At 33.6% G+C, this 26,105-nt stretch overlaps 2 long non-coding RNA genes across 5 annotated transcripts in view; one reads left to right on the top strand and one right to left on the bottom strand.

Moving 5' to 3' along the window:
* Positions 1 to 1,626: 1,626 nt before the first annotated feature.
* Positions 1,627 to 26,105, bottom strand: part of LOC118644608 — a 41,779-nt gene continuing 17,300 nt past the window's right edge. The window contains exons 1-3 of one of the 4 annotated variants that reach the window (XR_004962384.1): positions 7,182 to 7,314; positions 6,557 to 6,656; positions 1,627 to 3,380 (exon numbers count right to left, since the gene is read on the bottom strand). This is a non-coding gene — a long non-coding RNA (uncharacterized LOC118644608). Of the gene's footprint in view, positions 3,401 to 6,556; positions 6,754 to 7,181; positions 7,315 to 26,105 lie in introns of those variants that run through there. The other 3 variants (XR_004962383.1, XR_004962385.1, XR_004962382.1) reach the window with 3 other exon arrangements.
* Positions 13,758 to 20,785, top strand: LOC114255030. Its single transcript, XR_004962386.1, has 2 exons — positions 13,758 to 18,720; positions 19,881 to 20,785. It is a non-coding gene; the product is annotated as an uncharacterized LOC114255030 (long non-coding RNA).

Genomic DNA, 26,105 nt, shown 5'->3' with positions numbered 1-26,105 from the left:
CTTAAGATGCTAATACAGCTCTGTGATTGGCTAATGGCATCTTAAGACAGTACTTAAGATGATCTTAAATATAAGATCCGACTATGAATACTGGCCTATAAATATCAGTCCATATCTATAAAATTTAGAATAAATTGAATTACGTATTATTGTCTATAGACATATAATTAATATATTGACCATAATTATATCTTTAGATAAAAATTAATAATTGAAGAATATCGATATTATCGACTATTGATATCAATTTTTCAATCACCAATATATCTAAAAATTAACTTTTAACATAATATTAAATTTATTATTATTATTTATTTGTATTGTTGTTAAATTTATTATTTAATTATTACTACGAATACTATACATATAAATAAGAATGCATATTTGCAATCCAATAATATTATGTATATATTGTCACAATACTACATTGAATTTGTAGATGACGCCACTGAAGCGATCTCATAAAAATGATAATTATAGCTTTGTTATAATAATGTTTAATAAAATAATTGTATAAAAGAATTTAAAAACATAATAATTATTTAATAACAAGTATAATAATAGTGTTATAAATACTGATTGTCCAAGATTGTTTTTGACATTCATATAAATATGAAAGATATTAGAAATTTTATATAAATACTCTTTTGTATATATCTTTATACTTAACTTTATGTCAAAAAAAGAAAAACTAAAAAAAAAAGAAAATAGCAATTAAAAAAAAGAAATTTATATCAGTCAGAAATTAATAAATTTATCTTCATGTACATTTTACAATATCTTTATGTGCATTTAAATTTAATAAAGAGAAAAATTATCTTTGCCTACTCAACACAGCACACATTTTTCAGAAAGCTTTCTGAAAGATATCTAAAAGATATCTTCTGTCAGATATCTTTCAGAAAGCTTTTTAAAAGATGTTATGCTGTATGGCTAATAACTAATGTAAAATTACACGCATACTAATCAAGCACAATATTAATAATATTACCATAATGTTAAATTATGATGGAAAAATATCTAAATGTATATGATGCATTTTGTTTGCAGTGCCTCCAATTAAATCCAAGAATCAATTTCTTTATTAATTAATTCATTTTTAATACACACATATATTTTTTTATTACCACTTATGGTAATAAATAATATTTTTAATTAAATTGTATATATACACGTACACATACAAATAATGATTAAATAATATGTGTATAATATATAGTTTGATTTTGAAAACATTATTAAACCATAAAAACGGCAATAAAAATATCTATTTAAAATATTTAAATAAAGCAGGCTATTAAAATTGCTAATATTAATATCAATATTAATGAATTGTATCTAATATTTAACAAGAGAGAGTAAAAATGCACACATCGAAAGACGTTTATGTCAAAAGTGAGACTCGTGTGATCTTTGTCTCAATCAATGATTCGGCTCAGTTCGCTGAAGGACGTAGTGTTTAGGGTACGAGGCTACGAAGGGCACGCGAGTGAAACAGGATGGAGGACGGATAGAGGGTGAAACTCGGTGAAAGAGGTAGATGGATTCGGGGGATGAAGGCGCTATCGGCCGTGAATAATGCGCGGTGGCGTTCGCGTCCCGTGCGTCCCGTCTCGTGCATGCTCGTGCGTTCGATTCGGCGACTCGGCTGGATGGATTGATAAAGATTAAAGGTAAAGGGAGGTGGCAGGGTCCAGGGGTGTTTTGGAGTTAGGCGACAGAAGTCAGCCAGCGAAACGAAGCGGGCGCTCGCTCGCGTGGGGGATGATGTCACATAGGGGTTTCCCCTTGTCCATCCCTTCCCCCCTTACCCTCCTCTCCGGCAAGCGTAAATACATACAGATGCAGGCCGGATTGATGCATTGACCGAGCGCAGTGACGTAGGTATTCCACGTGTCGGCGACAAATTCTTTTCTCTTCAACGACGATTTCGTGTTTGCTATAACTCCGACCATTTAAAAAGATTCTCTACAATTTTTCAGACTAATCTAGAACTGATCGATTGACCTCCTGAACTACTTTCTCGAATTCCCTGAATATTCAGTTCAGTTAGTTTTCTCATATTCTCTTGCCGGAATAATTTCACCCAAATTTACTTTGACATTTCGCTATTACTCCTCTTTTTGTAAAAGCTTTGCTTTATATAGTGAAGAAATATTACTTTCATTAAAACTATTGCAGAATGAATATATAAATTTTCAACGGAAACATGATGGAAACATTAAAAGTGAATTCTCCCATTTTCCAACTAAATTTCAAGAATTTTTATTCAATAAAAGATCCATACATTTTAGGTCATACAGTTATAACATATATGGATAAAGGAGAGATTTAAATTATATTTTACTTTCTTGAAATGTTTCTTGAAACAATGTCTTTTTAAGTTTGCATTTTTCTTACCGTTTTCATTATACATTCGTCACTCGAATTACTATACCTCGTTTATCAATAACTGCGTACTCGGTGAGCCAAAGCAAATAGCGCGTCTTTTCTGTCTCGGTGATCAATCAGCGGCGTTATCTTTGTGAAAACATGCTACTACAGAAGGCATCATTTTTTTCTGCGATACGTGCACTAATCGTGACGAAGCAATTCCATATATATCATTTTTTAATATATTGTTTGTAGTTTTCCATTCTTAAATAATTAGATTGTTACCGCTACACGAGAGAAATTCGCGTAAATAATAAAACAACGATTGCCTTAATAATAATAAAAAAAAAAAAAAAAAAAAAAACGAAAGTTATTAAGAGCAATCAAATACACCAGATTGACTAATATCGTTGTAATTAGCGAAATAGCTTCAGGATGGCAATAAGGTTTCGCTCTGCTGAAGAACGTTGAGAACGGTTTCGGGGAAATTTCGATTTGATGATAAGAAGGCGTGTAAAATAGCCGTGATGCGCCATGAAAGACAAGACGCCCTTGTCCAGGGAAGACGTTCTACGCCAATGCCAATGGAGCTTCGCTCGCCTCAGTATGACTCACGCGATCTCTCTCGCAGCAGCTTCCCCTGCACGGTCCCGTATCGTAACCGTGCACAATGGCAGAATAGCAAATGCAGTAAAGGTAACTCACGTTCGCCATGGCCGGGGCCAGTAATGCTAGTCCGAGTTCTCCCCCTTGTTCTTCCTGGAGTACCCGCGGGCCACGTGGCACGATTTTCACCCCCGTCGCTGCTATATCCTTCCAGTAGAGGAGATCGTGGCAACGATCTCTCTCTCTCTCTCTCGTCCGTCGTGAGATATATATTATATCGTTTCCACGCGGTCGCGGGCGGCGGATTCGACCGCTCGTGGCGTCGTCCCCATCTTATCGTGATCTCTTCCTCGCGTATCTCTTCTCTCTGTGATTCTTATACTTTCAGATGCGGATGATATCTGCCAGCCATTTTATAAAACTGTGGCAATTTGTAATATCAATGCATGCCGGACGACGCGTTTGTTATACGTATATTGTAACTTTAGAATTTGCAGAGAGAGACATCGATATGGATTTATTAATCACGGATCTTTAATCCATAAATAGTTAAAAATATACTTTGTTTATGCGCTTATTCCTATTCTAAATATTGTTTTTTTTTTTGGTATAACACCATGTATGAAAACATATTTGGCAGCTTGGTAAAAAATTTTTCATATAACATTTAACACATGTTCATATTTATTTATACAAATTTATTTTTTTGTAAAATTTTTGTTTGATATAAAAAAATAATAGTCATACTGATAAGACAAAATCTAATTAAAAATATAATTTTTGCATCGCTTCTTTTACAAAAATTAAGTATAAAAAATGAAAAAAATGCTCACATATAATTATATATATTTTACAAATCATAAATATATATGATTATACATGGACAATTTATTTATTTCTTCTTTCCTTTTATTGTTATTATGATTATTATTATGAGTACTGTTGAAAATTGTAATATTATTACTAAATCATTAGAGAAAGGTTATCAATATTGACATAGACTTTTAAAGTAATAATAAACATTGCACTGTATTAATACTGAAAAACATGACCTACTTAGATAATTAAAGAAACAAAAGTCGATATACGTATATAGTTCACACAGTTTCCTGATTTTTTCTATTTAAAATCTATTAAATACAAGTCTAATTTTATTTAACTTTCTTATAGAATCACATAGAATCGTGCGTCTACATTTGCGTCTTAGAGCATAAGGTATTTATATAATTGACAAAAAAAATGTTTTACATTGATATGACCAGCTTCTAGGAATTCTTATATACACTAACTTGTAAATATTTGTACTCATGTTAAACAAAAAGGAAAGAAAAATATACTCTACTATTCGAATTTCTCAGATGTTTATTGTTTGTTATGTTGTAAAAACATCCTTTGAAAAAAGAACTAATTAGTTGCATCAATAATTGATAATGATGTTGATTAAATATAAATATCAATAACAATAAGTAATCCTCAATTGATATTCAGTTTGATACTTAATGATATGATAGTTAATTATAATCAATTAATATTATAGTAATACTCTCGAAGGTCAATTTTAATTGACCGGTTTTTCACTAGTAGCTGGTAAAACTATTTCAATATACTGATTGTTATCAGTTGTCCTATCAGTTAAGGTCCAATTTTTTTTGAATTTTTGGAGGATTATTATAAGGAATAAGAGATTAAAATATAAAACAGTATTATATTGTAAAAATTGCTCTATTGTCTGAAAAAGTTTATATAAGGTTACATTTATGTTTTTAAAGTTTTATTTTTGACTTTTGTTTAAGAAATACTATTTGAAAACAAAGTTATCCCATTATTAATGGCCTAATTCTTTCATTAAAAAACAAATAAAAGGAACTGACTCTCGGTATTTATAACGTGTTATTTCTCATTCCTGTGAAAATGTAAGAATTAATCTTCTACGTTGATAATAATGAAAATAAGATTGTTTGAATTCGAGTAAAAATTATTAGAATAAATTCGATTAGAAATTATAAGCAAATTGGTAATAGAAATCAAACAGAATCTGTCAAATGTAAATTCAACTTTATCTCTGCCATCAGTCTATATGAAATTATACATATAAAAGTATGTCAAAGTCTGCTTTAATTTCTGTTATTAAACTGTTATTACATTTTATTTTACTTTATATATTTTTTTTGGTCCATATTCTCCAGTATTGCGTATGTTAAATCTTTATTAAATCTATTATTTTTCTACTGATAAAGTTTGTAATAAACTTTGCAGAATCTTCTCGACAAATTTGAGTGCCTATATTATATACAAACTTTTTATTATATTTAATTTGTAGTAAAAATTTTTATGAAAATAGCAAAGCCATATAGTATTAATATCAACAACATAATTATTATAATAAAAAATAAAAGAAGCAAGTGAAAATGATGTATGGTATATACAAAATAAAATTTTAATCGAAGTTTCTGTGTTACGTGGTGAGACTCTCGAAAATATGCGACGAGAGAACGGAATCGTAAACGACCAATTCATGCGGTGAGCGCCTCGGCGAGGATCCTCAATTAAACAATTATACTTAAATTGAGTGGAATTCCCACCGCGGTGCCCGCATGTTCGTTAACGATCATCATTCGTGCGCACCTACGAGCTATTAAGGTATACACAGACACCGAGCTAAATAGCCTTTGATCAGGTACACGTGGACCCACATGTATCGAAATTTATCATGTAGAGATGACCAAACCAAAATTAAGATTGACGATAAATCTACGATTATGGTGGATGGACTGGAAAGCCGCTGTAGTAATTCGTATGAAAATAGTCTTGCAAAATATTCGATGATATAAACAAAGAACTATATGAAGCTTAGCCGTGAAAAGAAAAATGGCATAAAAAACCTCTCTGTATTAAAGACCGGAAGAAAGAGGAAAGAATTTATAAACGTAAATTTAAAATATAATTATTGAAAAAATATATTAATTATAGTAATGTTTTAATAATAAAAGTGTAATAATAGAATAATTCGTAAATGTAATAAAATGAAGTAGAAGAATATGTTAAACGTAATAAAATATCATATAAGAAATAATCTATAGAATAATTAGAAACAAAAAAACAATTTCAAATTCGCGATAAAAAATAATTAAGATAGTTCAATGTAACAATTTAGAATTTAATTTATTTTCGAATAAACTTGAGAGAATTAATTTCTTTAGAGTTGCGAAAGTTAAACTCGAATCTATTTTCGTAAGTTTTAGAAAAGTGGCTTAAATCGCATTTCATTGAGAAATCTTTAATTACGCGTAGAATCTTATATATATTTAATTTTATTTTTATTGATCTTCTACTACAATTTTTCTCTCTCTCTCTCTCTCTCTCTCTCTCTCTCTCTCTCTCTCTCTTTCTCTCAATCACTTGTATTGCTCAATCTATGTTGCTATCGAATACAATTCGTAGAATTGTAGATAAAAAGACATTTTTTCATAGAAAAAGAAATTAATACTGTAGAGAGAAAAAGAGTCTCGATATCTGTTCTATGCATATGAATATGCGCAGTATAATCTTTATTTACGATTTACGTGAGTGCCCTCACCTTTGCTCGCTTCTGCACACGTTGATAGCGATAAAGTCGCTGTTTTATTTTCCTTGTTGGCCGCAACATCCTCTCTGCAGACTCTCCTATTTGATTCTGCCTGTAACGCGGACAGCGTAATTAGATCATTATTTTTCATATGGGTTAATGATTTAAAAGATTTATTTTTATAAAAGCATATTCTTCGATTCTTTCTTATTAATCTTTTAAAATAAAGAAAAGGATCAAAAAACAAACAATAACAATTAAAATTGTTTAAAACAAGTGTTAAAAATATTATAATTGTTAAGTTAATATTAGTACTATGTAGATATATATACACATATAAATTATAAAATAAAATTAATAATTAAATCGTTAAATATTTTATAATTACAAAAAATAAAAATATTTTGAAACAGAATATATCTATTTTCGATAAATTTATTTAGTATATTTAATAGATATTTAAATACTTCATATATATTTATGTATGTCTAATTTTTATTTGATGGACATACTAATAAACATTTAAATGACATTAAATCACAAACTTTGTCTATTTTATTTCAAAATTTAAGCGTATTGTTTTCAATTATACAAGAAGACTATAGAAATTAGTAGTATAAGTTAAAGTTATGCTAACGTTATTTAAACTAATCCTTGATGACTATATTATTACAGCATTCTACGTATTTCCGTGAAATTTACTCTCAGTTTCCACTTGACGACTTTAGTATCTCAATATCCAACGAGATACACGTGACAGAGTTCTCGCAGAGAGGGAAAACAGAGGGAAAATCGTTGAGACGAAATACGTGCAGACGTACAGACATGTCAGTATTTAAACACGAGAAGGTAAGACTAGGGGAGAATGAAATCGACGGTCCATTGTGCTCAGGTGTGAGGCGTGTGCACCGACGACGGTAGGATCCGTAAGGGAGACCAGGGAATCAGGGGGGAAGCGGGCAGAGGGGGCGAGCAGGGGTAGATTTGCACACGCGGCACGAGCCGCTTCAACAAAGGGATGGAACAGATTGGAAGCCATTCATTCACTCGCTCGCCCTGTCTTTTTCCCCTGTATTTGACCGGGAGAGCATCGACCACTCCCGCCTCACCCCCTCCGCGTTCTCGAATCGCGGAGTTTAACTCTCGGGATCACCCTCCTGCGGTACAGGTACAGTCAATCGCGTCACTAATTCTAAGTTTCATTAGGGAGTCTTTGTAATACCGAAATAAAACGTACGTACGACTGCGGCGAGCGATAAAGTTTCCTGACAACTGCAACTTGCGGTGGCAATTTTTATCGTTAGCTTATACACTTATCGCTTTCGAAAGATTAATTTCAACATAATTTACAGATCCACTAAGAGATACGGCATATAGTGGTTCGCGCAAGTGAACACTATAATATACACTGAGAGAAAAAAATGGTAACAATTATATTAATTTAACTATAAGTATAATTCATTTTCAATGTCAGTTATAGATTTATAATCATCCAAATATATGGTATATTATTATATTTTTAATCATTCAAATTACAGTTATTAGCTATTATTACTAATAAATAATAAACTAATATTAAAAAATAGTTTATTCACTGTAGTTATTGATTGTATTTATTAAGTAAAAACTGCTAAACACAATGTTGTTATTATTATTATTATTATTATTATTAATATAGCAGTGATATATAGAAGTAATATTATAATAAAAATGGACTCTTAATCATAATTGTTTGATCATGCAATTTTAGTCACAAATACCAAATACTTTTTTCTCAATGTTGCACTATGACTCAATTTTGATTATATACGTAAAATTAAATTAATTAAAACAGAGATAAATAAAATTATTCTTTTAAACGGTAATACTTTCTAATTAATAAGTAATTGTTAATAGATTTTCACATTAAGAGAATTTTAAGAATTATAAAAAAATACTTAATATTGATAACAAAGTGATACAAAGGATTTGGAAATTGTGCTTTAATAATATAATAATATAATCCGGGATATTTCATATACATAAAATGAGAATCAATATCAGTTTTATGTTTTAATGTTGTAAGCTTACAAATATTTTATGTTCATTATTAAAGATATGTCACAATTGGCAGATATATTTCTTTTTATGACATATAAAATTGAACTTATCGATGTAACATCGATTTTCAATCTTTTTGTGAGAGATTCAAATTTTTCATAAAGGATCTGATATCGACTCCTTCACGTTCTGCACGAACTAAAATGATAACGCAAAGATGCACCTGGCGAACGTACGATTCGCCCAGTTATTACTCGGCCCTCGTACGAGCGGCTGGAGATTCAATAACGGCGAACGAGTGAGTACTAAAAGCCTTTTAACGTGACCGACTGTACGTGGGGTACCTTCCTAGTCAGGGGGTGAAGAACCCTGCAACCACCCTCGTGCCACGTTCCGTGCACCGTGCGAGTAGTTATACGTGCGTAGATTCGTATGTACCCCATGTACCTCAAAACGAGGAACGGAGAAGGAGCGAGTAAGAGAATGGGAGAAAAAGAGACAGGCAGACAGAAGAGATGGGAAAAGGGACGCTCGCGGAGGGGTAGGTTATGTTCTTTCCGCCTGCGTGCCCCTCTATTCAAGTTATTGCATTACTGGCTTAGCTTTGCTACCCCATAGCCGCCCATTTTCCCGCGCGCGGAACGGCAGCGGCTACCCCATCATCCGCATCCAATATCCACCGCGGCTGCATTTCGCAGTGCACACCTTCCCAGAATGCATAACCGCTGAATCCCTTTAAATTCCATCTCGTATACCGCCAGGGGTACCTGCCTGTGTGGGTGTTTTGAGATTAACGACCGTCCGCTATTTATAAATGACTAATTACCCAAGACATTATTAAGTGCGCGGCAGTTTATTGAAGATAACCGCACGCATTGTTAAAGACAATAAGCAAGATTATCATACAGTTCTGTAATAAAATTCTTTTAAACAACTTTACACCCGCACTTGCATAATGGCTAAAAATTAACAGTAATCTAACATAGTCTAACAATTATTAGACTGTCATAAAGAAACAAAAATATAGATAAAAGATATACATATATATTTTGTAATAATTTTGTATCTCCGATAATAAAATATAATTATATTTATAATGAAAAAGACCATTTTGTGGATGTATGTTTATGTTTAAAGTGAAACTTGAAATCACGAATTTCTTATTCACTTTTATTGTATCTACCTCGCGCAACAACATACGCGTGCAATGATGTTCGTTATCTGGAATATGTCAGGCGACTCGCGCACCGAGAGGTACCCTCGTGGCACGATAAATCGTTGATTGGAAGCAGAAGAAAGGACGCTGACGCACATCGCAGAATTTGCGGTACGCCCGCTGACTCAAAGAGGCCTCGTCAAAACGACCCGACGCAATTACGCCGATCTCCATTAATACGCCAAAACGAAAATCCACCAGCACTGTATAATTATCTGATGCTGATCTGGCGCCATAATTAATTCGATTAAAGCGATATGCTAATCGATTTAGCTGCGTGCGCTCTGAATGCGGTTGAAATTAAAATCTACACCGATCCACACAGGATATTTCAAAATTAATTAAACTTTTTTGCGACGCCCCATAACCGTGCGTTACTTTTTATTCGCGTAAATATAAAACAAAATTCATGAAATAAATTTACTTTTGACGTTATACCTTCGTGGTACAATTTACTTTTGTGATTTACTTTAAACTTTACAAAATACTTAAAAAGAAAATACTTGGTTGTAAACCGATCGATTTGATGACAACTCGCGAAGCAGAAAATCCAATCGCGCGCGCGCGCGCGCGACTTCTGTTTACAATATTCGCTGTGACAAATTCGTCGCGATCGTTTTTCTCGAACAAAGAGCCAAGCCACCGGTGCAGTCGCCGCGTGTCGGCGAAATCGAAATTTATCGTGATACGCGTGGCCGCGATTCGTCACGTATTAACGAAAGACCTATCCCGCGACGCCTGTCGCTCGCGATAAAACACGCCCTACGTCCACAATTCGCGCGCGACAGATTTACGGCCAGCAGCAGTTCGTACATACGCGCGCGATACTTTTCAATTAGTTCAAACTGCATTTGGTCTTCCCGCGCTGACGTTGCATAATTCCACAGTGGCACGTCAATCTTTCAATTTCGCAAAACGTAAGCGTATATCTGATCTGATTTTCCCCTCTCGTATCCATCCTCGCATACAGATGCCCTCTTCTGCCAGGAGACTTATTAGTATGCTTGTAACGTCGCGTCAATAGTTACGTACTTTCAGAAATACTTATTTCGCTATATCTACTTAAAACTGTGCGACGCCCCATTGGCATGTCAACGATACGAGGCCGATGGTCGCGTATATACACGGGAAAGGATACCATTCCCTCCGCGGAGTGTACGTCGTGGGAACAACGTTCACACGGGGCGTTCAGCGGCGAATATATCGATGACTCACGTATACGCGATCTCCTGCCAGCCCGGTTTTGCAGAATCGTTTTCGCTAAGGGAGGCGAAGGGGGTGTAGCTGGGAAGCACCATGGGTGCGTGGCGTGGCGTATTCATGCGTATATACCTTGTCGATACCTTGAATGCGGCCCGTACACCAGTACCACGGTACTAGAAATTGGAGGTGAGCCCTCAGGCTATTATCCATATGGCGTTGCGTCAGTAACCCATGGGTATAGACTACCTCGATCTTCTGTAGATTCGGCCGTACGTACAATCTGTCCACCTTTCATGTACCACGACGGACCTGCCCTATTGTATCTTCACTAAGTTCATGAGTTTCGAGAACAATAAAACGTTGCTGAGTTTCAATGGCAATGGGAAAACGTATTCCATCGTGTAGACACGTGGGTCGGCAAAAAAAAAAAAAACGGTTTTGCCGAACCATCTAAAAATCTAACTGGATACAGATGTAAAAATAATTTTGGATCGTAAATATAATTAAGAAGGATGTTCAAGCGTGATGAGCAATGCTGCAGAAAGTTTGACTTACTTTGATGGTCCAACGAAATTCATTTGATTTTCCACTTACGTAATATCTGATTTATATACAGATTTAATAATAATTTTGAGATTAATAATAAAAATATTAATCCAAAAACCGAAATATTCAATTAATTAATTATTTCAATGTAAAAAAATAAATTATAATAATGAGCAACAATTAAAATGGCTTTAATAAGTAATAAAAATAGAAGAAGAAAAATGTTCCATTCCAGACGTATTTTATGATCTTTTTATAGATAATTCTTCCTTTTATTTAACTTGGAACAAATTTTTCTTGTAAAGTAATTCTTTTTTATAATATTGTACTCGCGATCCAATCAACATTTTTATATAAACAGCATGCGAATTTTTTAGAATTTTAGTGGAACAAGCGCAGAAATAATTTTTGAAACATTATAACATTACCTTTGATAGCAAAAAGTCATACCACTGTGTGATATCTTGCACTGTCGAGTTTATCTCTCTTTCGGAGGAGACGTCATCGCGCGAAAGGACGGCAAAAGGAAAAAAAGAGACAGCGAAAACGAGAATGCCAGAAACTCGTGTGCCACACGAAACCGCCATAGTTCCAGTTAAAGTTAAAATTGTTCTCATCTCGCGACAAAAATCTGTACACAGGATGACCCGTCGCTATTTCTGTTGATGACGGGAAAACGGCACACAATTTATTTTATAGCACACATTTTTTAATAATAAGTTACGAATCAATTCTTATATGTAAAAATATTTAACGTGAGGCTTTTTATATAATTTCATGTTTAATGTGATTGTTTGATACTAAATTCTAAATTTAAAAAATTATTGTATGAAGCGATACAGTAAAACAATACTATTTCTAATTTTTAAATTAATTTTTACTTTAGTTGATGAAGTGAAGATACTATTATTTGACATGAAATGACACTTTACTTTTCATAAGAGTGAATGTTTAATCCCTACAAAGTAGTTCTTTCACTTCTTTGGAATAAATGTTTTACTCTACATTAGAGTAAATAATTCTTTGAATTAAAATAAATTTTTCATATTTTCTTAAAGTGTGTAGTGACACGTTGATTCATAGCACGCCATTACAGATAAACTCGGTAATAAATAAACTCGATAGGTATATGTTAGCACTCTCTAGAAGAAGAATCGTTGATATTTTTTTACATCTGTTCGTGTTTCTTCAAATCTCCAAAAACTTTTGCACTAAAAACAAGATATATTCGGGATTTGGAGAGAGAGAGAGAGAGAGAGAGAGAGAGAGAGAGAGAGAGAGAGAGAGAACGCAAAGATTTTAAAAAGGGAAGTGCACAAAGTGATACTCGCGAATGACCATGTATTATATGGTTACAAAGGTTTCCCGGGATATATTTTATGTATTCAATATTTTGCTTGAATGGCGCCTCACAGAGCGTAGCGCGCAATAAAAATTATATAGCTGTTTTGATTTTCCTGAAAAACCGATTAAAGTTTTGGCTTTAAAGTGATATGTGATGAAACAAAAAGTCTTTGTTAATAAAATCATTCTAAGTTTTAATTCGGACACTTTATTTAATAAAATATAAATCGTGTATATTTTATTTCATTTACTAAAATAAAATAAAGCGTAATATTACGTTTTACCATTAAATAATTTTATTAAATAGACTTTTTGTTTTTAATATTAATTATTCTTAAAGCAACAATACACGACTTAGTTAGTAATATTGTTGAAAACACTTTTAATATAATAGCAAATGTTATATTTAAAATAAAAAATAATTTTTTATCCTTAAACAACTTGAAAATTAATAAACGTTTAATTAAAATTTTGCAATTTTTAATATAAACGATGACGATTAATAACGTTTTTAGTCACGTGATAAAACACTAACTTAAACAATTCGATAAATTCCCCATTTTTCGAGTACAATTTCCATGTAATTTAGAAAACACAATAAATATTAACAAAAACGATACATAAAAATCATTGCAATATCACAGATTTACGAAAGAGACATCTATTATTGTAAACACATGCAAAAAGACATGTAAATATAGAAAATTATATGTAATAAATCTTATATTATATATTTCATATATTTAAAAAAAAATGCTTTAAAAATATCTAAGACTTTTATATAACTATATATCTACTTTTATATAACTTATAATATGTAACATATAATAAACTAATATATAGCATACATATATATATTACATAGAAAGAAAATTTAATGATAGTATTTCGAATATTTTTCATATATTCATCGGATAAGTCCAGCCGGTTATGCCCGAACACGAGCGAAGATAAAGCTGCATTAGGTATAACGCGCACTCCTCTCTCTTTCTCTCTCCCCCCCCCCCCCTCCCTCACTCTTTCTATATCACAGGGTCAGGAGGCAAATATTTGTTACGATCGTGAAAGCGTGCGTGTGGTGTTCGGATTTCTGTTTATCTTCCGAGTGTCCTCGTATAATGCGAGATATTGGCTTTCGACTACCGCGCTTATTTTCATAGCCACACGCTTCGCCGTAATGAGTAATGTGGAGCGTAATCTAAACCTTGGCCAGAGATAAGGGAATGCAGGAAATCTGTGTGACTGATCCAGTGTGTGTTAATTCTTTTGTCGCATGGTTACTCACGTGATAAAATTGTAACAATGAATAATAATGATTTATCATCGACCGTTAGGGTTCGAGTTTAATTATTTATAGTTCGCTGTTAATGGAATATTATTCATGAGGAGAGAAGCTTCTCTCTCAATACTTTACTTCTTGTATGCAACATGCTGAATCGAATTGCGAGTATGATTTTATTCTCCAGCTTACTGCACATTTTCATGTAAAAACATATAAGAACATAAGTATATCTAACTTAATCCTTTACGGTCCACAGATTTTTACGCATTTACTGACTGAGAAAAATGATTTCATTACATCAACAAGATGTACATGATTAACATTAATTAACCACTTTCCGATCCAGGACTGCTTAACACGTTTTGGTTTTCTAATTTTTATTTCTCGCATATTTTGGCGCTTTCTATAAACCTAGAATAGATATATGTGCAACTAGTGCGGTGAATCGGCTAATTGCTCGTAAGAGCGGAATATGTCCACCGCACAGACGGACAATAACCGATCCGCATATGTCACATACAATATTTTTTGTTACCTGTGTGTCGAAATATGTTCTTTTATGTGAAGTGACACATGAGAAAAGAACCATTTTTGATGCACTGGTAGCGAAAAAAAACTTGTAGTTCTTCTAAGGCTGCGTTCCAATATACACTGTTACTTGCAAAAATATTTGCAATTTTTTTCAAGACCACTTTTCTACCTTTCCTAATTTTCTTGTAATAAAATGTCAGTGTAAATACAAATCTTTTTTTTACTAATACTATAAACATCTTATTTAGGCTTCGGCATATCGTATATATTACACAAAAATAAAAATATTAGTTAGAATGAAAATGACAAGGCAACAAAGTCAAGCCATTGCACAGATAAAAGTCTGAATTAAAGACATGAAAATAAAGTGGCGAGCTAGGGTTAAGTTTTGATGAAACGTATTATAATTATTAAAGTGAAGAATGTATTAATTTCGCTTATGTTTTAATTAATTTTTTTATACGGAAAGAAGAAAAGTTTTCTAAAGTATCTAAAAATGTAATTATAGTTACAAGTTTAAAAATCATTTTGTTAGGCCAAAATAAATATGTTGAATTTTCAAATTGGTTGCTGGAATGTTAAAACTTTTTGCAGTTTAGATACTTCATCAAAATTGATTTTTTTTCCATGTAGAGTTATTAATATGAATACAACTATCTTTACACCCCAGACAGCACATACGTTTAAAAAGAAAATTTAAAACTTAGACGTCCTGTCAAGGTCCTAACGTGTCTAAAGAATATAGTGCATGTCTAAAAGACGTTTTTTAGACAAGGCATGTTAAGACCTGGGCAGACTCAAGTACGCGGTTCCGTCCCATCATTTAATTTTACAAATATTAACCCGGGTAGGTGTTACATAGACATTACAGCAAAATTAAATAAAAAATAGATAATACTCACAAAGATAGTTGCGCTCATTAATATTTCGCACTTACTTTTCACATGCGCCTGCATTTCATATAGAACATATTACGTACACTCTATATAAAACGCACAGGAAAGAAGCGTGAATGACCGCTTCTGTATCTGAAATACCCGGGTTGTCGAATATTAACAGTCATTTATACTTTTAATTGAAAGTAAGTAAAATAGTGGTTTCCAGCTATAAGAGTAAAAAAACCCCGTACTTTGTGCAATTCGAAGAAAAAATTGGTCAAAATGAGAAATTTTTAAGAAATTTTATTTTCTATGTAACTTTTATAAGTGCGTAACCATGCAAATAATGATATGTATTTCGGTGTCTATTTACCTGTGATTTTGTTTACGAGAAACATACAACAGGATTTCAGAGATGATATGGGAAAGAAAGAAAGAAACGGAACCTGAAGGAACATTATAATGCTGAGAGAAAAAGAGAACAAAAAGCGAGCACAAGTGGCGCCCACATGGCGCGCAGTTGCTTCAGAAGATCAGGTTTTTGTTCATTTAAAATGTCAGAATTTAAGGAGTTCGAGCCCAACTGAGGTACGATACAATTCGGTGTACAATACGATATAATCTTTCCTTTTTAGACAACCTTTACTTCGGACAAATTATCAAACTTTATGCCCACCGTATATAGGTGACCGGAACCGAGCGAGGCTAAAGGTCGAAAGATACTGTGAAACTCGAGCTGTTCTCTTGAGAAAACGCGGGGGAGCGATAAAAGTCTCTACGAGGTATCGTAATCATTGACCGAAGGAAGACAAATGAATTTTCTTAGCGAGTGAAGAAATAAAAAAATATGAAGCAATGAAAAACAATACTCTGAATATCTGTGGCCGCGTCTGTGATAATATAAATTTCTTCTTTGTATATGTATATATCTATATACATATAATATATATATCTATAATCTTAAATAGTCTTGACTCCTAATACACATGTACACATAGCCATTACCAACAACACCATTTTCTTTCTAATTGCAGTTCTTTGGCTATCTAATGACTTTATCATAAAGATAATAAATATATAGCAAGCAATGAGGAGTAAGGAGTAATAGAAAAGGACAAGTAGAAATGTTCGACTGGTTTATCTCTCTCTTTTCGAGCAAAACTTAAACATATTATACGTGCACAAGTAGCTCCAGAATTGAGGCAGGATAATACATGACATAAGATAAATTAACTAAAAAAACTCTAAAATAAAAAGTAATATATTTTAACATATTTATATATTTTTAAGTATAATTTTATTTAAAAAAGTAAAATTCTAAATAACTCTATTTTAAGTAACTTTTTAATAACGGGTTTACGCCGAGATATCACGGATGACTGAGCGGCAGTCCCTGCTACGTGCTTTAGATACGTTTATGCGGGTTTCCAATGTTTTTAATGTAAATCCAGTTAGCCTATCTATCCCTATATATATATATAATTCACTAGCCCCAATTTCCCTTACTATATACCTAAATGTGATACACGGGTCTTGTGACTACCGGTAAACATTTACTATTTCAAATAAAAACACATAAGAAACATAACTACCTATTTTATATTTCTAAAAATCTATTGAATAATATGTGAGAAATTATTTAAGAAGAGACTTGAGTGAAAACTGCACAACAAATGTTTTGTTCAGTGAATTATTATTTTTCTCTTTACCATGATGATGATAACTAATAAGTATAAACACGTGTTAGAGAGGTAGTCTTCTTTAACAATTTTTTCGGAAATTATAACTAAACGTTTCTTTCGGTTTTTTTTTGTGGCATTTGTCTGTGTTTTTTCTTTTAAAAGAAATCTTTATTATTCTTTTTTATTTTCATCTTTATTGCCCTACGTCAATGGTTTTAATATTTGAATATGTTTTCAAAAAGTAATTATTAGAGCTCTTAAATATGAAAAAATATTAAAAGTATTGACGTAGCAGAGCAATAAAGATGAGAATAGAAAAGGACAATAAAGATTTGTTAAAAAAAAAAAACCTAATTCACCAGTGAATCCATATTATTACAGTTATTACCACAGTCGTATTTTTCCGTATTTTGTGTTGAAAAAAAAAAAAAAAAAAAAAATTCTGAAAAATTGTGACCACAAACACATATTAGGCATAAAGTATCGATCAACATAAAGAAAGGAAAAAGTGGAAAGGTAGAAAGGCAAAGTCCCTCGTATCATTAAATACAAAAGGCATCATATCATATCAGAGACAATACTTATGCGCGTGTGCGTAAAACATGATGCGCGGTGCAAATGTATTTAGAGTTTTAAGAGGACTTTAAACCGTGTGCATTTCAATCGTCGAAGAACTTTAAACAACATCGCGGAGCGATTCAACTCCACGTGAAAACACACGGGGAAGGTTGTTACACCTATCGCGCTGATTCACGCGACTCATTGTCCTGTCTCGCGGGAAAGGAAAACGAAAAGGAAAAAAAAAATGGACAAGAAGAAAGAGACGGAGCTTCGAAATCGGAGCAGTGGAAAGGAAATATAGGCGGACAATGACGACGATGGAGATCGAGCGAGAAGAAAGAAAGCAGAAGAAATACGCAGGAACGCGCGTACTATCGTTCGTAGGTCCGTATAGCCGTGTAGGATACGGCGAAGATAAAGAAACACAGTTGCGAATCACGCTGCGGTGGCGCCTAATGGGCGGCAACAAAAAGGGACACAGAGTGGTCACTGCGGCGGGGAAAAGAGGGGAATTCCCTCCCCTCCATCGCGCGACACCGTGCGTTGAGAGGTAGGGAGAAAGAGAGAGAGAGAGAGAGAGAGATGCCCCCCACTTCGTGCCGCACCTACCGCTTCTTCTGGCTTCTCCTCCCAAAACAGCTCGGTGCGCTTCGAGCGCGCTCGGTGATCTCCGCGTCGCGTCTGGACCGCGACGTGCCGGAGATCAGGGCAGTGCCGTAGCATCCGCGGGTACCCCGACGAACACACCGAGGGTATAACGCACCGTTAATTGATACCGGTATATCGCATTGCTGCTGGTACCGCGACGCCGATATTGGTTAATCTGGTGGGAACGATTGCGACTAACCCCTGTCTGTTGAGATTAATATCAACTGGTACTAGTAGTAACTTGTGTATGTATCGTTGATACTGATTATCAACAGTCAACAGTAATACTGATATATCAAGTACTATTATTATCAATTCCAGATACTAATAATACTCGTGCGAAACTCAGTCAGCAATTACGACTTCATGATTCTAATTTTGCTGCACTATATTAATGTTAATAAGGTTGATTAAACTGTTGGTACACAAAAAACTTTAATGAACTTGTTTGTTAGAAATCAATGCAGTAAACATTAAGCCATCATAATATGTAGCTTTAAATTTTAGTAAATTTATAAGAGTTATGAGCTAATAGTTCGATGACTAATTATTCCAATTTATTAAGAAAATTTACTTGACAGATATCTATTATCTGCCTTTATTTATTAAAAAAAAGATGAAGATAGACACATGTTTACGTAATAAATAACTTTACGAGAAGTTGGAACAATCGACCTAAGACTCTTTAGAAACTGAAATTGTGAAATTATTTGAGAAAAACAATGTTTTTGTACCAATCTTATGAGATAAGATAAAGAGTTAAAGATAAAAGAAAGTTTTAATATTGCAGGATTCGAAAATACTATATCCTATTAGTCATTAAATTTTTCAAAATAGATATAGTAAAGAAAAAAAAAAAACCACTAACAAACCACTATCAAAAATATCAAGTGATACAATAGACCTATTCTTTGTAGTTAAAATTCAGTTCACCTTTCCTATTTTTATGTTCATTTTAAAGAAAAAAAAAAAGATGAACAAGAAGATGTAAAAAAGTCTAATTGAAAAAATTAATGTAACTTAAAAAATCTAATGTAACCTTTAATTATGTGATTTTAAATGTAGGATTTTAATTGTGAGACCGAGTTCTAAATTACTTCAGCTTCGGAAAAAGTTCGTGTTACTACCGATGCTTTCTCTCTTTTCTTCCCGGCAGTAATTTAGTCTGGCATCTCGAAATTAGTTTGTGCCGGATCAGATTCAAATACTGGCATACCAAATCCGATAAGTGCTTTTACACACGTAAAAACAAAATTAGCACCAGATACGGTGAACCAGATCAGGTTCAAGTCTTTAAAACACGTTAGTCCTTTATCTTATACATCGCCAAATTTGGGTAGCCGGATTTGCACAATCGAATGTCAAATCCAATTCGATTCTAATTTCTACCGGATGTAATTTCTAGGTGGGTCCTTTCTTTGCCTCTTGCAATAAGTGTCATGATACATCGGGGAAATTTCTGTGATCGCTTCTTGCCGCGCAGCGTGTTATCGATCGCATCGCGCTTAAATCGCGCGTCCAGTCGACCGACCAGCCCGTGTTATTCATCAAAACGCCCTCGACGATGACGGGCGTCGTTAACAGAACGGGGAAGATTAACATCGTACCAAGAAATTCAACACCTCGAGAGCAGCGTGATTAAAGACGAGACGAGTCAAAGACGAGGAAAAGGGAGGACGTGAGGGAAAAGGCGGAGGAGAGAGGAGAGAGTATAAGGGCGGGAGAAAGAGAGGAGGAGACGCTATTGGCTCTAATTGCCAGCACTGGCCGAATAGAAGGCGATTTGCTCTCTCTTCGTTCTCGTCTCGACTGCCACACACTCTGTATCGCGCGATCGCTGCTTCGACGCCTCTCGTTTAACATACCGACACAAAAAAATGTAGACGCAAGAGTAAGTGTCATACATTTTCGTTCGGCCGTTGCCTGAGCCGTCCGCGCTTGTCGGCGCAGCGAATGCGTCTCGTTGATCTTCCGTAGGCCATCTTGCTCCGAAGCGATGGCTTCGCAATTGTAGGATCGACGTGTATGCACGCAGAAAACGATCGCGCGAGATTGCGTGCCAGTGCAGTCCAACGTATATAGTCGGCCGAAATATCTCAAAAAGTGAAAACCGAAATTCAAGTTTAGAATATTAATGCAGAATCTAAAGTTTTATAAAATAGACATTTGATTTACCCGCTAAAAAATATTTTATATAAAAATTTATTTATTTATATACGAAATGCGTCCACACACGTATTTATACTAATTTCTTTTTTGTAAAATTTCTGTTTGATATAAAAAAATAATAGTCATGTTGAAAAAACACAATTTTCGCGTTGTTTCTTTTACAAGAAGTTAAATATGAAGAAAAATGATATATATGTATATAAGTTTATATTTATTTAATAAAAAAAGAAATTAAAAATGGTTAGAATTTATATCCTCTCTTATTTTTGTAAAATATGTTTTATTTGAGAATTTCTCAAATCCCAAAGTCTATGCATGATTTTTTTATTTATGAATGAGAGAAGCAAAATTATGAGGATTGAAAAATTGCAGTATAAGATAAAATTTAAATATTAAATAATTCGTATCATAATATATTGATTTCTAATATATTATTAGGTTCCATAATAATGTCATGTAATGACAAAAAAGACTATTATTTTTTTTAATAGAAAAAGTACTTTAAATGTTCAAAATATTTTATGCTCTCTAAATTTCATAGAAAATACTGCGACTAAAACTTTTCGAGTTTCGATTTTCCACAATAAGTTTCCTCTATAAGAGAGTGAACGTTAACTTTTATTAAAGTGATTATCTTTCATTCTTATAGCGCGTGAACTTGAACTTTCATCGGACTGAAAAATCGTACAAAAAAATTGTAGCGGAAATGTCTTCACTCTATGAAATTCGGAGAGTGTAAAGTTTCAAGTTGCAACGCGGACTAGTTGTTCCGCGAATAAATTAACAAACGTGAGTAAACATCGTTTCTTTGCAAAAGATCCGAAATACATAACAGAAATAACGAAAACGTTTTATAATGACATTCTGCAGGAGAATTGGCTTCTATATCGAATTCGATATCCGTCGGGGAAATGAGCATGAAGGGATACGTCGGCAAACAATCGAGAAGCTACACGCGGCGCGAGGAGGACACCGGATTAATTCGTAGCGTGTCTACCACCGCTCGCGAGACGGCGGGTCCGGCTCCGATTACGATCATTGCCCGACGACGCCTGTTGTTTAACGATATACGCGCGGGCTCTCGCGCGCGCGGGGCCCACTTCTCTCCTCTTTTCTTTCTCTCTTTCTCTCGGACATTGTTCCGTGACGGTTCTCCGTTTTCATTCAGTAATTCGCAGGCAGCTGCACACTATTAATAGTAGCGGACAGTGCCGCTACCACGTCGCCGCGTTCTCACTGCCTTCGACGTAACGACGAGGAGCGGGCGGACGTGAAGCTCGAGAAGATGAGAGAAGAGGCAGACACACGGTGGGAGCCGCGCGCGAGCTGACGGAGAGAGGGGCGGGAAAGAAGGGGAGGTACGGAATCGCCACATTGATTCCGACCGCTGAATTTGGAAGAACCCGTGACTAAGAACTCGTGACTCGGTCGCGCCAAGCGATTGATTAGCCGCAATTCGGTCGTGGGATGAGAGCACGGTAGGAGCTTCTGCGATGAGTAAATCTCGCGCTATTCCGTGAATATATTTTATCGTGGGGAATAAGTAATAATGTCGCGCCAGAAGTAATGTTCGGCTTCAGAAATAGACGCGACACGAAACTTTCGCTTCGAAAACCCTTTCCCATCGTCATCGACGGCGACGACGACGACGACATGACGTTCGGAAGGGCGCGATTTAAGGCATCGTCGCATATTGAAAATGTAAATTATAACAGTGTACGTTAATGACAAGAGATAAAGCCTAACGTCCTCACCTATTGACAGATGAGTGTCTTATTATCTTATTTACATCCTGTTTCATTTACAGTCATTCGGCGCGTTCAGGCCGACAAAGCAGCTTAATCTGTTTGCCGAGTGATTGAACGTGATTGTTTCTTACCTGTGAATCTGACAAGTACGTTCAACTGCGGCGAGCAGACTGGCTGCTTTGTCCGGCTTGAATGCGCCCAATGATTCTCTCACAACATGAAACGTATATCTGCTCTCCTTTCTCAGAAAGACAATAATTCACGGAAAAGTATTAATTTAAATTTATATCAAGAATACATTGTTTACTGTTAAAAATCAACATTTTTATCGAATATTTTTAACGCTATTCTTTCAAGAATGAAGTTTTGAGTTTAAAATCATTGAAAATTATGTAAAAATTACCTTGGAAATAATTATGAATATCACTGTGACTAGATGTATGTGAATTTCACAAGATAAAAATAATTATTAGAATAAAAGATATATAACATCAAAACACAAATTTGTTTATATTTTCAAAAAAGCTTAAGTTGTCTAGGAATTTAAATAAAAGCTGAAAAGAATTTACTTCAAATGTTCCATTTCTTTTTTCAAAGCTATTTCTACACGCTCCTTTGTTTCAAAACTTTATAATCTTGTCAGTGGATGTAAAAGAAATAATCGGTATCTTTTTATTGATTAATAGTAAACTAAAAATTTTGTCGCCATTAATGTAGAATAATTACATTGATTTATTTTATTTAAAAGGCAGAAGATTATTTATCTTTTTTTATTTCTATTTTTAGTCTTTATTTACTATTTTAGATATCCTATTTCATTTTCAGAAAGAGCAATTCGTTCTAATTAATTGCGGTATAACAAATTTTTGATCAGATTCAGAGTCAAGTGAAGTTTTTGGAAAAACAAAAACCACGAGAAAAACATGTTTTCGCGCATATATCTCCCGAGATTTAAAGGGTTAAATATAAATACAAAATAATGCTGTGAGTGAAGAAAACCTTACCTGAAAAATTACTTATTGATAAATATTTTTATATCACGCGCTCCGAGTAAAATCCAATTATGTCCAATCATCCAATGAATATTATTTTGTCTGACAAAAATATACTAAAAGAATATATTCTTATCTAATCTATAATTTCTATTGTTTTGCCGAGAAAAGAAAAGATTAAGTTTGATATTTCGTAGAGACGTGCGTGTATGCATAATGAGTTTAGAATAAACGATTCCTGTGCACAGTTTACGGACGTATCGCTTGCCACGCAGCGGTGAAAAGTCAAGGGAATTAAACGCAGATAACCGAACCTTATCACACGCTATTTCTGCTACTTCTCCATTCTCACCGCATAATTAATATTCTGCGTTTAACTGCTGTTGTTCGCATATTCGAAAAAAATCAGTCCTGCATTTTGAAATACAAATATAATAAATACATATTGATCTAGATATTGGCCATTAGGTTTAATTAATTTTTAATTGTCAAAATTTTTTAATTAATAAATAATATATTAATACTAAAAAATATAATGCTAAAAACCTACATGTTAATATTTTATATACAATAATATTTTTATTTATTCAGTAAGCAATTTTTGTCTAATATAAATTTCTTTATATTTTAGACCTTCAACAAATCTATTAAAAAATTCAGAGTAACTTTTTATTTTTTTATATTATTAAATAATTGTTTAACCCAATCTAAAGCCTTTATTTTACCACAAATTTGTGCCAAAGAAAATATTTGAAATTTGTTTTAAAATGTATACTAAAAAAAAGTTGTTAATTTGACTAAATTTTGCAATTAGATTAAATTTCTTTAAAAAGAAAAAAATGCAAACACGTTTAAGCGTTCAAAAAATATAATTGTTTTAATACCTAAAAAAAAGAATGAAACAATTTATATAGTTATTCATAGGTGTAATAAATATTAGGCAGAAAAGGCAAGACTTTAATTTAGTTTTCATTTTACAGCAATAAATAAAAAAGTAAAGAAAAAGCGGAAAAAACGCAATTTAACTGGTGGGAGCACTCAATGCTATTGGCAATATGGCACGAGTGCAATTTTGATATTACCAATAAAATTTTTTAGGAAAGCATCCAGGATTCACTCTCCTTTACCTTGGAAATTTGAGAGCAAAATTCTGTTTAGGTAAAAAAACCCACGATTGCCTACGGGGAGTAAAATATCATATAGTCGGTTCAAAACTTTGGTAGAAGAATTAAAGAAAGCAACTTCTGTTCATCCTGGTAATATTAGCGATATCAGACTATACTGCTTCAGGGTTTCCCAAAATTTATGTGGATCGCAACCTATTTTTTTAAACAGCACATATCTACGACCAATCTAGCTTCAGGGAATATAAAAAGTGGGAGGGAGAAAGAAGTAAGTTGATTATTTACATTACTTTTACTTTTCCAATTTTTTATTGAATATAATTTTTATAAATCTCTATTTTCTAAAATTTGAGATATATGAAGGTTTAAAGAAAGCACCTTTTTTGATGATATTTTTGACGTCATATTGAAGCGAATGATTTTCAAGCACAAGAAATTGAAAATTATAGTTTATTTTGAAATTGAATCCTTCGATCCTTACTATGACTAAACCTTTTTTTAAACAATTCATCAAAAATCGGAGTATTACTAATAGGTCAAGACCTATATACTTTGGGAATCCCTTTAATTTTTTTCCTTCCATAAGATACGCACCATTTTTTTCCCTTTAGAGGCGAGCCGAAAGAAAAAGGGGGAGAGAGAGAGAGAGAGAGAGAGAGAGAGAGAGAGAGAGAGAGGAGAGGAGGAGGGGAAAGGGAGAGAGAAACAAAAAGAGAAATAAAGAGAGAAATTCGAAGGAAACGGCCATACCGTACACGCATCTCCATATAACGTGCGCATCCTTTCATTTCTCAGATAAAGAATAGAGCGACAACGTCCGTATGCCAGCTATAGAGCCGAAGATACTATGGTTTCCGGTTAACGAGCGCGTCGCGATAAGAACTGTTTTTTCGTCGATATGAGAACCAATTACAGAAACTCCGATCTCTCTTTGATATGATCAATTCTACGATCATCACGAGAAAACGTAGAATGAGACGAGATATATTTGACATTAATTTTGGGAAGTATTGACAAAATAATCAAATGTCGCAATTAATAGTATAATACTGAAGAATAAATATGTTAAACTCATACGTTGTAAAATCAATAATTTTTCTTTCGAAAAATTTTATTTTATTTATAGTCTAAAAAATGTACGAATGTATAAGAAAGCGCAGTTAGAATAAATGGATCTCATATTTGATTAAAAATATGTGTCATATATCTCAAGTATCCAAAATTTAAACGTTCTATAGATTGTATTATTATTACATTTTCGATGCATAAACCATTATAAATCAAATTGTTTTGTTTCTTCTTCGCAGCTAAAGCTCCAGTTTTTAAATTTCAATAACTCTGTCGTCTATGTACGAATCCAAATCATTTTTAAGACAATTCTACACGGGACACAGAACGCAGGTCGTAGGTCGCAAATGCGGATGCGACAACCCATGAGAAGCGTCATACTATGATACCGTTAATACTTTTGTTTGGCTGTCGCGTTCGCATTTGCGAGCCGCGACCCGCGTATTCTGCATTTTACCTAGAAAAACGTAAATGTAGCGTAACCGTCCGCGGAGACAGGACGCCACGTAAAGCAGACGTGTATTTAAAA

The sequence above is a fragment of the Monomorium pharaonis genome, chromosome 2 (assembly GCF_013373865.1).
Source record: "Monomorium pharaonis isolate MP-MQ-018 chromosome 2, ASM1337386v2, whole genome shotgun sequence".
Lineage (NCBI taxonomy): Eukaryota > Metazoa > Arthropoda > Insecta > Hymenoptera > Formicidae > Monomorium > Monomorium pharaonis.
The sequence above is the reverse complement of the archived record's forward strand: the minus strand, read 5'-3'. Positions and strand labels throughout refer to the sequence as shown.